The 16,846-nt window shown below is 40.6% G+C and overlaps 1 protein-coding gene across 3 annotated transcripts in view; it reads left to right on the forward strand.

Moving 5' to 3' along the window:
• SHROOM2 (shroom family member 2) overlaps positions 1-16,846 on the forward strand; it is a 156,032-nt gene that overhangs the window by 81,512 nt on the left and 57,674 nt on the right. The gene's annotated exons all lie outside the window — the stretch shown is intronic.

Genomic DNA, 16,846 nt, shown 5'->3' on the forward strand with positions numbered 1-16,846 from the left:
TCCTACAACTAACGATGATGGATGCTCCAGTAGCAAATCTGACCACCTCTGCCATTCTACCTACACACATTGTAGACGGTTTAAAAGCAGATGATAGGAAGGCAGAAATGTTCTTCCATAAGACACACCAGGCGGCTGCCTGGGTGATTAGAACAGCAACATCTGCCTCTTTCTTTAACCATGCCTTGGAACCAGAAGAAACCAGGCTGTACCAAGACATAAAGAAGTTGGTGGCGGCCACGAAATTTTCAGCCAATGCGACACTCAACATGGTGAAATTCGCATCTAGGGCCCAGGCATCCATGATTACATCATGCCGCCTCCTGTGGTTCTGCCACTGGCAGGCTGATATGTAGTCAAAGTGGAGGTTAGCTTCAGCACCCTACAAGGGCTCTAATCTATTTGGGGAGGCACTAGATCCCATCCTCATAGAGAATAAGGGCAGGAGGAAGGTGATGCCCTACATGCACAGGTGGGCAGACTATAGACCCTCCCCTTACTTTCAAAGGCAGCCATTTTGGTCAGCTGACACCAGCTCCCATGCTCCACAGTTTCAGCAGACTTACTCCCAGTGCTTTGACTGTTTTCCAAACAGGACTGCCTTCCATGATAGAGGCAGGCAACAACCTCCAACTTCGACCATTTCGAGGGTCTAGCAGCAGGCCCTTTCACCGAGGAAAGTGACTACCAGACCAATCCTCCCATTGGCGGTCGACTGCATCTATGCCAATGGGAGAGGACCACAACAGATGCTTGGGTCCTACAGACTGTGAGGCTAGGCCTCACACTGGACTTTCTCTCCACTCCTCCCAACCATTCATCCATTGCCCAGTCCCCAAAAACATCATGAAGAGAAACCTGATAGAAACCGAGGTTCAACACTTGTTGGACATCCATGCCATCGACCCGGTTCCCAGGGGTCAGGAGGGACTGGGATTCTATTTGATCCCCTTCCTAGTACCGAAGTATTCAGGGGGCTGTAGAGGAATTTTAGATCTCAAGAAACTCAACACTCATGTAGTGTACAAATGTTTCAAGATGTAGTCCCTACAATTCATCTTGGGCTGCATCCGGGAAGGCAATCTGTTAATGTCTGTAGACCTCAAGGAGGCTTACCTCCATGTACCCATCCAACCTTCCCACCGAAGGTTCCTGAGGTTCTCTTACTCAGGGTGCCACTTTCAGTACCGTGACCTGCCATTCGGCTTGTCATCAGCTCCCAGAACTTTCACAAAGCTGTTGGCAGCAGTGGCGGCAAACATCAGAGCACTCCCTGTAAGGATGCAGTGCTACTTAGATGACATTTTAATTCAGTCTTCTTCCCCGTCTCAAGCGACAAAGGATCTACACACTGTGATCCAGATTCTTCAGGGACACGGCTTTTCAATAAATATAGAAAAGAGCCACCTGGTCCCCACCATCCACCTTCTTCACCTTGGCGCAGTGATAGACTCCAGGAACGCCAGGACAGTATAAGAGCCTTAGTAGGCCAGGTTTGGTCACTACAGTCAATCCCTCTGGCCCTCCTGTCGCAGCTTCTAGGAAAAATGATCTCTTGCATCGCAATTGTGTTTTGGGCACGTCTGCATGCCAGGAATCTCCAATGGTTCCTTCTGCCACACCAGGGAATCAGCAATAGCAACTCCAAGGCCAGAGTATGAGTTCCACTGAATGTCCTTCATTCCCTTCACTGGTGGACTTCATGAGCCATAAAGAAGGGATGTATATTCAAGGATCCCCAATGCATAATGATAACATCAGATGCAAGCCTATTCACTGGGGTGCCCACCTTCAGTCTCAGGTGGCCCAGGGGCAGTGGTCTCCGGTGGATCTAACAAGCAATATAAATTGGCTGGAGCTCCAGGCAGTCCACCTGGCTCGCCGCCACTTCCAGAATGCCGTGGCAGACCGCCATGTCCTGATTTTAACAGACAACGTGACCACCAAGGCCCACATAAATCGTGAGGAGGGCACACGCTCCAGATCCTTCAGGAGCAAGGCAGAGAAATTGTGACTCTGGGCAGAGAAGCACACACTCTCCATCAGAGCAGAGCACAGATCAGGATCAACAAATGTGCAGGTGGATTGGCTGAGCAGGACGACAATAGACCATTCCGAGTGGTGCCTGCATCCGGACCCTTTCAAGGAACCGTCCAAAAGATTCGTCCACCTGACTGGATTTGTTTGCCCATCCAATGAATGCCCAGTTGCCGATGTTTTTTTCCTGATTTACAACACCGAGGGTGGAACAGGTTAACGCCCTCCGCAGTCCTTGGCCCCAGGGACTGCTCTATGCCTTCCCTCCACTCCCTTTCATTTCGAGGGTGATCAGGAAGGAGAAGGCGGAGGTGCTTCTTATCACTCCTCATTGGCCCAGACGTCCCTGGTACACAGATCTGGTCAGCCTCTCAGTGTCCCGACCCTGGAGTATTCCCCAGGACAGGATTTCTCTCAGCCAGGGGGTTGTGCTCCATCCATAACCTCAATGGCTCCAGTTGACTATCTGGCACTTGAGAGGAACCTCCTCAGGAAAGACAAATTCTCCGGGAAGGTGATACAAACTATTCAGGCTTCCAGACGTCCGTCGACAAATCGGATATATAATGCAAGCTGGAGGGCATTCTGTCAATGGTGCTCCAAGGGACACATCGATCCCGTCTCGGCATCAGTCCCTGAGATCCTGGACTTCCTACAAGGGGAAGTCCAGAGGGACTGGACAAAGGGTTGGCTCCCAACACCCTTTGTCGGCAGGTGGTGGCCTTGTCCACTGTTCTGACATGTGAGAACTAGTGATCCCTCACTCAACATCCGTGGGTATGCAGCTTTCTCAAGGGGGCCACTAACCTGAAGCCCCTGTGGTACATAGACACCCCACCTGGGACCTTACCTTAGTACTAAAGGCAGCCACATCTATGCCATTTGAACCATTGAAGACCACTAGCCTCAGGTTCTTGACCCTTAAGGTCGCCTTCCTCATGACCATCACGTCGGCCAGGAGGATATCTGAATTAGCGGCCCAATCTGTGCGAGGGGGATCTTTGCATCTTCCATTCGGACAGGGTTGTTCTGTGGTTGGACCCCTCCTTTCTGCCCAAAGTGAACTCCTGATTCCATAGGGCCCAGGAGATCATTTTGCCTGATTTCTGTCCAGGACCTAATTACCCCCTAGAAGAAAGATGGCACACCTTGGACATCAAGAGGGCTCTCCACAAATACATTAAAAGAACAGCTGTCCTTTAGGAAAACAGAATCCGTGTTCGAACTTTAAACTTGGGTATATCCCACGCTTGGATTCTCCAAGCAGCCCACTGGAGAAAGGGCATTGGTCTTACCTGACACGCCTCTTCTCAGTGCGCTGAGGGAGAATCCAAACCTACCCTTACAACCGTTCTGGTCTGGGGGTACGCCTTCGTCACAAAACTGGGGGTCATCCGAACAGAGGAGGCATGGCCAAGAAAATGTAACAACTCAGATAGATAGAAGTCAACCCACACTTGGATTCTCCTGAAGCGCACTGAGAAGAGGTGTGTCAGGTAAGACCAACGCCCTATTTCAAGACTATAAGAGGAATAGGCAAATAGGCAAAGGTGGAAAGAAAAGACGCGTATAATTTCTGTGTATTGCAGTGCACAAATTTTACGGACAGTAACTAGATTATCATTCTACCATCCACTTGTATATTGCCTCAAGGGTAAAGTGACTCCAGAAACTTACACAATAAGATTGGCACATCAAGGAAACACACACGCACACAAAAACAAAAGTAAATAAAAAGCATACAGGAAATACCTGTAATTCAATAAGAAAGGGTATAGAGTCTATGGAGTCAGTTTGAGAAAGCCTTCTGGTTCGGTTCTATAATTAGGCCATATACTACGTTCCTTCTGAGCATCTAGTGAAATATCTTCTATCGGTCTTTAATCCTTGTTATCTAGAGAACAGTCTTGCATGTTGTAATATGTTAAGAAATTGTTAAAGTATTATAACAGAGAATTATGAGCAGTGGGTTCTCATGTTTAATATTTTCCCATTGTCCTTAAAGGAAGCAGAATAAGATATCTAAACAATCAACTTTTGGGCACTGCTTTTGCAACAATTTGGAGAGGCATAGAAAGGGGAAAGGGAGGAGGAAAATTCAAAGTCAGCAGGGCACAAAGAATGTGCCATTATATTGTATCAAATTATCTTACGTTGCTTATAGCTAGGGTTTATGTCACAGTCATGAGTTCCTGCTCTAAAGGAGCAAATTTCTATCCTTGAAACCAAAATTACTGAACTGGAAATGTTTAGAAAATAAGAGAAGTATAAAGACAAAACCTTCCAGAATATGCATCCCCCAAATAGAACATGTAGTAGGGTAATGGTTTCCATGACTTGAATTTATTCATAAAATGACTTCCAAGTAAATGCCACATAAGAGAAGAACTTTTAACTTTTTAAATGTTTATATAATGGCAAAAAATTGCTATGATAGAGAAGTAGGAAGTGATAGGAATGGGAAATCAAGGAAACAGTAAACAGATGTCAGAATAACAGCAAATATGAATAGTTTCTGGGAGACCTACTAAAAATTATATATCCAAAGAACCAATAGGTTGTAACTGTGATGGTGAACCTATGTTACACTTGCCACAGGTAGCACACAGAGCCCTCTCTGCGGGCACGCCAGCTGTCGCCCCAGCCTAGCTCCACTGTACATGCGTGCGTGCCTCCCGCTGGTCAACTGGTCTTCGGGTCTCTGCCGTGTATGTGTGGTGGCAGAATGCATGCAGGGGACACATGCATGCATGTGCTGGGGGGGGCTCATGAGCGGAGGGTGCAGGTTGGTGCAGGAGGCTTTCCAGGCCCAAAACGGGACATGGGGGGCCTTGCACAGTGGCTTCCAGGTTGGTGCAGGAGGCTTTCCAGGGCACACGCTCTTTGGGCACTCAGCACCAAAAAGGTTAACCATCACTGGATTATAACAAAAACCCATCTGGTCTGAATATTTGATAACATTTTGAGTTGTTGTTGGAAAATGAGAACAATTAACATGTCACCTATTCCCTAAACTGCACAGAATTTCTATTTATTTCAGGTCTTTTAAACATTCTATAGGATATCTCATTGCTCAGCTATAAAGATACATCTTCATGTAGTTATGACTGTTTGCTATTTCTGAATGATTACATGAATCTGCATCTAGATACTGGCTCTGTTTTTGTTGCTTTGTTAGCAAATATATTACAAGTACTCCTCAGGTTTTAATCATAATGCAACCTGCCTGTCATGGTCGTAAATCGGATCACTCATGTAGCCAACTCAATTTTATCACCTTTCTGCTATGGATGTTAAACAAATCTCTGCAGTCATTAAGCAAACCAATGATTTGTTACAGGCACGGTTTTACCAGAAGTAAATACTGTTGGTTTTTGGCAAAAAAAATATTGTAAAATATGTCATATGAACAAGGGTCATATGAACATGAATATGTGATGCAGTTGCCAAGTACCCAAAATCATGGGGCAACCATTGGAAGTTTGAATCCAATTGTAAGTATTCCCAGGGAGATTTGTTGTAACTTCAAAGAGTTGTTAGGTGACTGGTCCTAAGTTGACGGCTATGTATAATGTATCTATACATTTTAATAACCCATCTTGCTGTGCTGCAAGTTTCAATGGTGGAGTTTTGGACAGGCTGAAAAACTTGCCAGTATAATTTTGCCATTGTTTATATCTATTGTTTAGCTTCACTCTTCAGTTACTGAAACAGAAAAGCATTAGAATTTCTTAGGCTACTTGGTCAATTAATTTGATGCTGCTGTCAATGAAATTGTCAGATAGCAGAAACAAACCTGACCCAAGTCAAAAGGTACCAGTGAGTTGTTCTCTTTTTCCTCATTATGCTGAGGAATATATTGAGAATTCCTTCCTAAGTGCTTGAATGAGAGAAATAACCAAATTAAGATATTGGTCTTTGTTTTCCAAGGTGTCTCCAGGTGACAAAATATGTTTTCTTTTTGAAATTCTGAGCATTAGTCTGAACCTTTTCATAAATGTTTAAAATGCAATCTGTAGTCAACCATACAGTGTGCTTTGGGTATGCAGAGATATTGAAATAGTGAAGATATTAGTTTTCTCTGTCCTGCTTATAGTGCTTTGTTTAAACTGCCAATAAAAATAAGTGAATTTTAAGTCTCCCTGTGTTAAAAATAGTTTTAAATACTCATCCAATCCTTAAAATCTTAGATCTGGAATTGATAATTTCTTCCTGCATGCAGCACTTCTGAGATATTTATTCTCAAAATCCATGATAGGCTGAGTTCAAGCTCTTAGGAGGCATGTTGACATTATGTTAAATATGTGAATTTATGAATAAAATGAAAGTTTCATGTGGTGTTGAACTTCCTTTTAACACTTTAATTTTTATATTAACGAAATAGTGCTATCAAATGTACAGTGTAAACAGTACTCTTTAATTTATTGTTTTGGACCTGCTAGGGCAAGTATGTTGTTTGCTCTTTTGAAAACATTGTAGGAAATGCTATTCATCTAAAAACCTTCCTCTCCCTCCACACAGTTTTGGAGTCTTTCCGCATATCCAGTGTGGGTGTTCCTTGTTTGTTTTCTTTTGTGTTTGTAATTGTATTAAAAGAACACCAAAATAAGCTAACCAATGTGTGTAATTGCAGTCTACTCTAATTGTTAAAACAACTAACTTGATTTGTATATTTTAGTGCAGCAGAACCTGATTTAGTACTTATTAAATGACCTTGACAGCACTTGTGGATGTGTTCTTTTATCAGTTAAATGTTCATGTTGATAGCACATATACTTCCATTATGGCAAAACAAAAACTGCTAAATTTCTTACCTCATCTCTAAAAGAAAAGCAGTATATCAGTCTTTTCTGCAGGTTGCTGAATGAACCATATATCAATAAAGGAGAATATTTGTAGCTCAGGTTTGAAATGAGGGGACTTGGTGCTCTCTGAGCTTGGTGGTTTTCTTGCAGACATTTCATTACCCAAACTAGGTAACATCATCAGTGCTAGTCTGATTATATTACCTGATTTGAGTGATGAAACACCTGCAACAAAACAACCAAACTCAGAGAGCACTAAGGAACCTTCAGACCCATTTATCCTTCTTAAAGTTTTATAGGAAGTATCATACAGTATCTTTATGTCAATGAAGATTCAATCATCCAGGCCAAAAGAGTCTAAAGGTTGAATCATGGCAACTAGATCAAAGTTTGTTAATCTGAGACATTTGCTCATCCAAGCAACTTCTTCCATGAGAGCAAAGTTAGTTAGGGAGAGTCAAAGAATTGTTGGAATATACCAACTCTTCATTATTCATTTCATTATTATTTTGATGATTTTAATGTTTTTAATGCTTTAATACTTTTATGCTGTAAACTGCCCAGAGTCATTGGATATGAGATGAGCAGTAAATAAATTTTGTAAATAAATAAAATAAATAAAATTTTAAATATGAACCTTCATAAAAATATGTCACATAAATAAAATGAAAGCCAACTGTAGTGAGGACAGAAGCAGCCATGGGGTAGCTACCTAGAATAAAGGCAATGGCCATAATAGAATGTTTCTTCATTTAAAGTCCTGGTACACAAGTATGCACATTTGGATTTTTTTTAAATAAGGACATTGCTGGAAGCTGCAAGCTTTCCATTATAAGGAGGTAGGTAAGGAGGTAGGAAAATGTGCACATATTGGGACACCAATTAATTTACCTTAGAAATATCTCTGTTCCGCAAGAAAACAATAAAGTAAGATTCCTTTTGCTTGTGGAGGTTTGGGGTAACAAAAGGTATTTGTGATCAGATGGTGTATATGTAAGAGATACATTGTTTCATTAAACTAAGAAATGAATTATACTGGAATGCACATTTATTTGAGTAACCATCTATTAAATGTGGTTAAGTCATGCTTGCTCAAGAGGAAGTTAATTGGAAGGTCAAGATGAATCAGTACAAAATAAGCTTAATTTTGGATTCTCAGCTTTTGCCTTTTACAGTGTATGGGCATTTTTGTAATCAATATGTGTGTATTACATGAGAAAAAAACATTTTTATTATAGAAAACAATTTGCTGGTGAGGCTCCCATACTTCCTTTATTTGTTTAATAGATTTTCCCTTTACATTTCAGATGCAATTTTCTTCTGAAAGCAGTTTACATCAGTTAAAACACAGGCTCTACTCTCTTTTATACCCTCTGGTATAAAAAGTTAAAACATATATACTATTTGTGGATTAATTGTTTGTTAATATTTTGTTCATTTAAATCATGCAAAATAAATAAACATTTGATAAAGGTGATGCAGGGATATGGTTCCAGCAGATACAGGCTGAGTTGGCTAAGGATTGGACATGATATTGTGATTCAAGTAATTACCTTTTCAGGCACTTATAGCATCTTATATTTTCTATAACTTTAACAATTAATTGTGATTGCAGGAAAATTAAGGTTTATTTTCACCTATTAAACTAGTGGTTATTTTACCCACTATTTAGGTAAGCGTGGCTTTAGTGTCATATCTTCAGTTAGGGTAACATTTTATTAAGGAAGGAAAATAAAGAGCAAGACAGACTGTTTACACAATAATTAAGATACATTCATGCTGCATTGCAATACAGTTATATAAAGTATTGATTCTAAATCAGTTTTACCATCCAAATTAAATAATGCAGTGAACTGAGAGACATTTCTGTGGCTATATTTAAATTTCATTGAATAGTAGAGTGGTTCAAATCTCAAGGTATATCGTAAGATCCAATCCCATTAAGCTAATTGAATGATCTTACCAGCCAATACTCTCAAATGTTTAACAAGAGCAATTACATGCATTAAATTCCCTGGTCATATACACAGTATTTCTTTTTTAAATTTCCTGATACTAGTTGACATATATATTTAATGAAAAAAACTACGGTAGATTAATTAAAAATAGAAGTTTTCCAGTAGAAAGATTTCTACAAAGTATATACAGTATACCAAAATACTTAAGGAGATCTGTGCTTTATTATCTTAATATGAATTCATTCACTTTTCTATTTTCTCTCCATATGTAATTCCTATGCAATAAATAAATGTGATGACTAGGTAGCAAATATTTGCATAGTACTGTTACTTTTCTGAAGGAATAATAAAAGTAGATCTATGCATGTCCTTCCTCCAAATAGGGCTAATGCCTTGTTTAATTTCTTATGAGCCAGATGCACCAAGCTATGGATTTTGCAGTTCTGTTGGGAACCATTTTTTCCTAGATGTTAGCAGTCTTTAAAAATTTTAAATTTGTCTTTAAAAAAGCATGATAAATGTGAAAACAAATAGTAATTATTCTAATAAATATTACAAATTATTTTAAATATTATTTAATTATTTATTTAAATATTACTTTATTTTTCCCTTGGAGAGGGAAAGAGCTGCCTTTTTATGACATCTGCATAATATGCTTTTTATAAACCTACTGAATCAACAGTTCATACAAGAAATATTTCATGGTTAATGACCATTGCTCCTGGTTTCCAAAATGTTAGATTTTGCTTTTTTAATACTTTTTTAATGTTAACAGTTATTCCTCATTGATATAATTCTTCAAGTATTTTTTCTTATACCTAATGGATATAATTTATATTTACTTTGATGAGTACATAAAAATGCCAAGCATTTGGATTCAAGTTTTGCAAATGGTGCTTCTTTCCATCTTTCATTTATTTTTTCTGCACATTTTTCAACCTTCAATATTTTATAAGTAGATTGTTAAAATGTCAAAATTGCCTCCAAATGATATTAAATTGCAACTATACGAACTTGGTCCTTTGCTTTAGGTGCCCTCTAGTGGATATTTTGTTTATTTGATTCAACTGATTTAAATGCTGTTCTGCATTAGGGAATTAAATTTGGATTCAGCAGTGTGTCCATTATTATTTAATGTACTTGTATAAGATTAAGATTTTCATATATATTATTATAAAACATGTAAGCTTTAATGAAAATCTATTTTAAATTTCTCATGGTTCTAAACTTTTGCACAGTTAAGGATCTTACTTTGTGTGTGCATAAAACTCCCCTGTCAGATTAGTTCTTTTAGAATATTCCATTAATAGTGTAGAACCATAGCTGACAGATCTGATTAGTACTCATGTTCATGACAGTTCTGTAAAATCTTTAGGCAAAATGGTATCCAGTTGAATGAGAAAGTTCTCATGCTGGGAGAGATTGTGAATTAAGAAAATGTAGTTTCAAATAGTTTTGAAATATGCCTTAAACTACTGTATACATTTATGCAATTGGTATTTTAATACCTATCCTGAATTTTTTTTTAAAAAAAATGACGTTTTCAAAGTTATTTTTTCTGTTCCTGATGTTTCAGTGGATAAAAATGTCTTGGTTTAGACTTCTACATTCCATCTGTATCTTCTTTCCCTTGATATTTAATGAATTGGCAATTTAGAGAGGGAAAAAAGAAAGTCCATGAAATTGCATTGGAAAGAAGCTATTTTTATGTTGAATTCACTTTAGTTTTTCTAAACTATGTGTCTTTCAATTTGATGACACACAGGATGATGTAAGTCTTAGTAGGAAGGAAGAAGTGATGTCTTAGTCTGCTAGATACCTGATGAGTTCAAAAGAAATTCCCTGTAGTTTGTTTTCTAATGTTCCTGCTTTTCTCTTAACTTTGTGTATGAGCTGTAATATTCCAGCTGTGTCCGGTAAAAAACAAAACAAAGATTATATTATGAAAATTAGATTCCTAAATTCCCTGACGTTGGTCTGTCTCCTGCTGGCCTGATATAAAAGAAGAAAAGTTTATTATTGCTGTTGTTGGTTTTGTTTGTTCATTTGTTTTTTGCTGGATTTCATAATGCCCTTAGAGCAAAGCAATAAGCTGGAGGCGTTTGCTAATTGTTATATACCTTGTGATCTAAACACCTGTTACTTAAAATGTCACATCAATTTAAATGAGTATTAAATTTTTATTAACATTTTCATTAAAATATTAAAACTAAGAAAATCATTAAACCATTTGTGGAGTAGCTTTTTTTTTTAATTAATTTTATAAGAATGCCCAATTCTTTAGCAACTCTTGGTGGTATAAAATCAATACTAAACTACAAATCAATAAAATTAAATAATAAATCTATATTGATTTATTAGCAATTATAATATACAGTTCCTCTGGGAGATTATTATTGTATAAATAAAACAATATCCCAAATTAGAATTATGTTAATTTCTAATACTGTCATAAATTCTTAATATTACTAAATGAAATATCAAGGCACACTCTAAATCAGGGGTGTCAAACTCAAGGCCCGCAAGGTGGTTAGATCCTGCCTGCAGTGCTCCCCTAGAAGCAGCGGAGGACCAGCCCGAGGTTCCTTGGCCGAGCCCAGGTCAACCAGGCGCCTATCAACAACCTGCTGGCAGCCATCTGGGTCAGAATGTGGCGGCCTTAGATTCATGGGGCTGCCCTGGAACCCTCAAGGGGCAGCCCCAGCTCTGCCCCCTAGGCACACGCATAGAAGATGATGAGCATACGTGTGCCTGACACCCCGGGGCAGTGTTGCCCCACAGGCTGACTACACTATGAGCGCTTTGCTTTCACCAAGGACTCCACTCGCACACTCGCAACTGTGCATGTGCCCAGGGGGCGGGGCTGAGGTGGCAGGGCAGCCCTGCGGGTCAGATCTAAGGCCGGGCGCAGGAAACACCATCCATGGCCCAGATTAACTGCTTACTTGCGTGCAGTGGCCTTACTGTTTGAGGGCAGGAACGAAGCTTTCAACCAGACATGTCAAACCCAAGGCAGAGATTTGGTCTGCAAGGCCGCCCCAGAGACAGTGAGGGACTGGCCACCCCTGCTGGCCACTCCCGGAGCGCACACAGGAGTAGCAGCCCGCCAGCCGAGGGGCTCCGCAGCACATGTAGTCCAGGTGGGTCTGGGGTGCTGTGACCACCAGGCTGGCCCTAAGCAGTAGGCAGAGGCACAGGGAAGGAGGTACATGATCGGGCCTGTTGGAAGTGTTGGGCAGCCACCCATCTGACTGCATGCTCCATCCAACTGTCTGTCTTTGCTTGCCCACAGCCGCAACAGCTGGATGGGACAGGCGGCCGGGCGGCCACCCAGGACATCTGGTAGGCTGTATTGTGTGCCTCCCTCCATGCCTCTACCTTCACCTGCTGCCTGTGCTGCTGCCACGAAGCAAGGAAAGGCAGATGTGGGGCAGGGGTGGAGCAATACAACTTCATCTTCTAACTCCACTGCACATGTGGAAAGAGTCTTCCACTTGCTGACCCACTTGCAAAGGCCTCAGAAAATGGGAAAGGTGGGGAGCCCCCATCCCCAAGAGGCAGCTGGGAGTCCGCAGCCCTCGCAGCACAGGTTGGTCCAAGCCCCACTGTCAGCCCTGGAGGCCATCTTTCTCTTTGGATCTTCAGGGCTGCCACATTTAGTGCATAGGCCTGCTGTGAGAAACTGGGAGGGGGGTTGCATGGAGTTGGTAGAGATAGATAGCCATAACATTCTTTTCTCTGGGAGTTAAGGACATTCAGCGTGCACCTAGAGAGGCATGACTGGGAAATATCTGCATTTGGGACAGTGGATTGATTGGACCATGTGATGGACATGTGGGTGCAGGGGAAGGGACTTTCCTTTGGGTAGGGAAAACCCAGGGGCTTTCAGATTTGGATTTTCCTAGATGTGCCAATATGACATCTCTAATAAAATGGAACTTTGAGGAATTCCCTGCCTCGGAGTTTTAATTAGTTTGGAGTGTTACTTGGAATCCTGACACCCGCAACTGCCAGGCTGACACTCCAAGAAGCAGGTGGAGGCATGCAATCCAGCCTGCCAGGTGCACTGGGCTGCTGTGCAGCCGCCTGGTCCATCCCAGCCGCGGCGGCCATGGGCAAAGACAGATTGTGGGGTTGCAGTGAGGCAGCCCAGCTGGACACCGCCAAGCTGCAGCCCCTGTGCACTCAGCCCCCTCCCTCAAGCTTCATCCTCCAGCGAGCCTGCTCCCAGGCCTTCCCCTCCCAGTGCCGCTGGAGGATGAGGTTTGAGGGAGGGAGCCGAGCACGCAGGGGTTGCAGCGTGACAATGGCGACTGACTGAACTGCCTCACTGCAACCCCACAATCTGTCTTTGCCCGTGGCCGCCGCCGCTAGAACAAATCAGGCGACTGGGCATCTGGCAGGCCGTGTGGTCACCTGGGCATCTGGCAGGCCTGATTGGGTTTCTCTGCATGCTGCTTGGAATGTCAGCCCGGCACTCACAGGACTTGGACCCACCTGCGCTGCACAGGATGCAGACTCCCAGCTGCCTTTTGGGGATGGAGGCTCCTCACCTCCACCATTCACCAGGGCCTTTGCAAGTGAGCGTGCAACAGGCTTGCTGAAGAACCAGGTTTGATGGCGGAGGCAGAGCGTGCAGGGGTTGCAGCATGATGATGGCAACTGACTGGGCTGCCTCGCAACAAATCCTGTCTTTGTTCCTCTGGTGAATTAGGCCCCAGCACCCACCCCGGTCCTGCCCCTTTCTGCCAGAGATCCCTCTATCCCCCCTAGCCTTGCCCAATCCCCCACAGAGCTCGCCCCCCCGACACGAATGGCGTCGAGCTGTCCACACCCAACCTGTCCACACCCACCCATTGGGCCGCAACCACCTGGTCCAAGTGCAGCCACAATGCTAATGTCGCCCTCAATGAAATTGAGTTCGACACCCCTGCTCTAAATGCTCCATATTTCTGTTGTTTTAAAGGCATATATTTAGCAATAAAACATTTCTTTGTTATGCAAATTGGTCCTAGGAAATAAATAAGAGTAAAGCTATGCAATATGTACAAATCAATGATATACAGAGTGATTGCCGTTTGCTTCCCTAGCACACAATGCACTCAGTAATCATGCCCAGGTGTACCTTAGTCTTTCCACTGAAGTTAAAGTTAGGTAATACTACTCAAAAAAGTGGTCTATTCCTCAGTAGGAAAGTTTAATTCAATGATACCTTTATAATTGCTATTCTGTAACTTTGCCTAATTTTGCAACTTAAAACCATCTGTTATTGCCTTTTTTTACTTCTTTTCTAAAGTTATATTACATTTATGTTCCAGTTCCTTGTCTTATTCATTTCATTGTGTTGGGATAATTTCCTTTCCTTTCAACTTCAGTTTCATACCATAAATCACTTTAGCATAGTTCAAAGCTAGAGAGCAGGCTGTATTTCTAAAATGCAAATTATCTTTTTCATAGCAGTAATGTTACTGCTACCTCATTGTGGACAGTTGTAGTTAAATAACACTGTTCCATTATATTTGTTTGCTATCCCATTTCTCAAAGAGGTGAGAACTGCATAGAAAGTTAAAGTTGCATCTCTCCTCCCCATAAAATATGTATATGATTCCTTAGTGAAAAAAAATTCATCAGAAAAGAGACTTGCTGCTTCAACTTTTCTTTAAGTTAAAGCAAAACCTTTTTTAAAGGTTACTGCTTGCAGTTTCATTCCAACTGACATTTAAAGAAACTTGTCGTTAAATAATGTACATATTGGGTTTAAGTCATAAAACAAAAATTTCCTAATTCTAAAAACTCCTTTCTTGATGTGGTTCATTTAAATTAAATCTGATCCTGTGAACACAGCCATGAATATCCATTATGCCTCACAGAAAGATAGACATAAGATATCAAAAAGCTGTCAAGGTATTATATTGCCTTATAAATACATTGTGAAGTAAAGCCATACATCTGTTGCTGGTTGACAAAGCAGCACTATGAGATTTAAAACACCAATAATAGCTTGGTGGTGAATGTGCCCTTGGTGAATTTGCTCTTATGCAAATTAAGAGTTTTAACAATGTAGGGATTAAATTTCATTTTTAGATTGACTTAGTTAAATGAATGGATTCATAGAATAGCATCTGTTGTGGAAAATATATGTTTTGGGGCTTCTGAATATGTTCAAGAATATATATTAAGTAGCAAGATTATTTTTCTCTAAAAAAGAATGTAAAGAGGGCTTTATAAATAAAAATGTAGTAGAGCATTCCCCAGCATATTTTTGAAAAAAATACTTAATGTAAGAAAGATCTACAAAACCAATAACTGACTGAAGATAATAATGAGATTGAACATTATAATCATAAATCTAACTATGTTATTGATGGCCTAACATGCACATTAGGACATACTGTAGATCTGGTGGTGGTTGTTTTTTTAATCTCAGGGAAGTAATGACATGATCTGAACGTGGAAGACGTTACTACCAGTGTTTTATCATATGATCAGGTGTCTGTGAGTCACAACCACTCTGTGGTTCCTTTTCAGCTTCCTGATGTTATCCTCCTCCCTAATCATTAACACATCAACCTAGAGGAGACAGTGAATTTTAGTCCTGCTTCAGGCATGAAAGCCAGTTGGGTGACTTTGGGCCAATCTCTCTCTCAGCCCAACTTTCCTCACAGGGTTGTTGATGGGGGAAAATAGGAGGAAGAAGGAGTATTAGATATGTTTACCACCTTGAAATATTTCTAAACATTTATAAAAATAATAAAGGCAGGACAAAAATAATGAAATCTGTCTGTCCACAGTAACTAATGGACCTGAATCAGTTTAAGAGAAAGCTTGGGGTGTTTCCTAATGATTTGATAAGCTTTGCCTTTGTCTGGAAAGATTTGCATTCTACAGTTGTTTGTCAATTGCAGCCATGTTTTACTTTATAGCCTTACCTGGGATATAAGAGTTTAACCCAAATTCATCCAGAAATAAAATATTCTATAACTGGGCTACATCCCATACAAATAAAAAGCCAGTAAAATTATTATGATGTAGTACTTAGCTATAGAACAAGGGCCAAGGAGACACAGGTTTTTAGTCTACTCTTATCCATTAAAACTCACATGATAAAGTCAGTCTACCCTACTTCACAAGGCTGCTTGATCTGAAGGTAAGATGAAAGGAGATTACTATATAAAATACAATGAGCTCCTGTGGGGGAGGAGTGAGTTATACATTAAATAAATAATAAGCACATGTAAAAGTTAACCTTTTGCACTGGAATGTCTTCTTAATCATCCAGGTCATGGTTTCCCAAAGGTGCTTTTCCAAAAGGCAACTAGACTTCATTTGTTTTTTGCTTCTGAAAAGCTGCTTGGATGAGAAGCGCAACTATTTCAAAAGAAAAAACAATAAAGTCCAGTTGCCTTTTGAAAAGCACCTTTGGGATTTTTGTAATAAAAGTCTGCATTTCCACCAATGCTCATGAAGACATAAATCCTATGAATTTCCTTGTAAGTATATAATCATCTGAAGGGATTATACTGTAAATGTAAATTTTATTTATATTTATCTTTTTCATTAGGCAATCCAATTATGTATAGTTGATCATGAAGTGATCAGCAAAATAATTATTGCTAGATTGGTTGAATTAGATCTACTCAAACATTAGACAGCTTCATACAGGAAGTTACATAGGACTTGAGGAGCTTTAGGAAATGGGAATTTATTTAGACTAACAGTACAGACTATTTTTTCTCATGCACTTTGGGCTATAATCTCTATCCGTTCCAGGTTATGTAAAATTTTGAAGCAACTGGCCTTAACAAGTCCCCCCATCCTCGCTCTATAGAGCAGCAAAAGTCAAGACAGCATAAAAGGCTCCTTCATGTTTGTTGTTTCATACATTTTTTGTACACCTGAAGAAGAAAGCTAAATGGATTATAAAAAGCAGAGAGATAAGCTTCTGGTTTTCAGCTGTGGGGTTCTAGGGTTGTAGAATGTGGAGTGAATTCTCTTTCAAGGTGATTCTTGATTCTGTAAACAGCAGGCATTTGCATCTGTATCAAA

This window comes from Pituophis catenifer, unplaced genomic scaffold, assembly GCF_029215685.1.
Source record: "Pituophis catenifer annectens isolate HBS135680 unplaced genomic scaffold, rPitCat1.0.hap2 SCAF_4, whole genome shotgun sequence".
NCBI lineage: Eukaryota > Metazoa > Chordata > Lepidosauria > Squamata > Colubridae > Pituophis > Pituophis catenifer.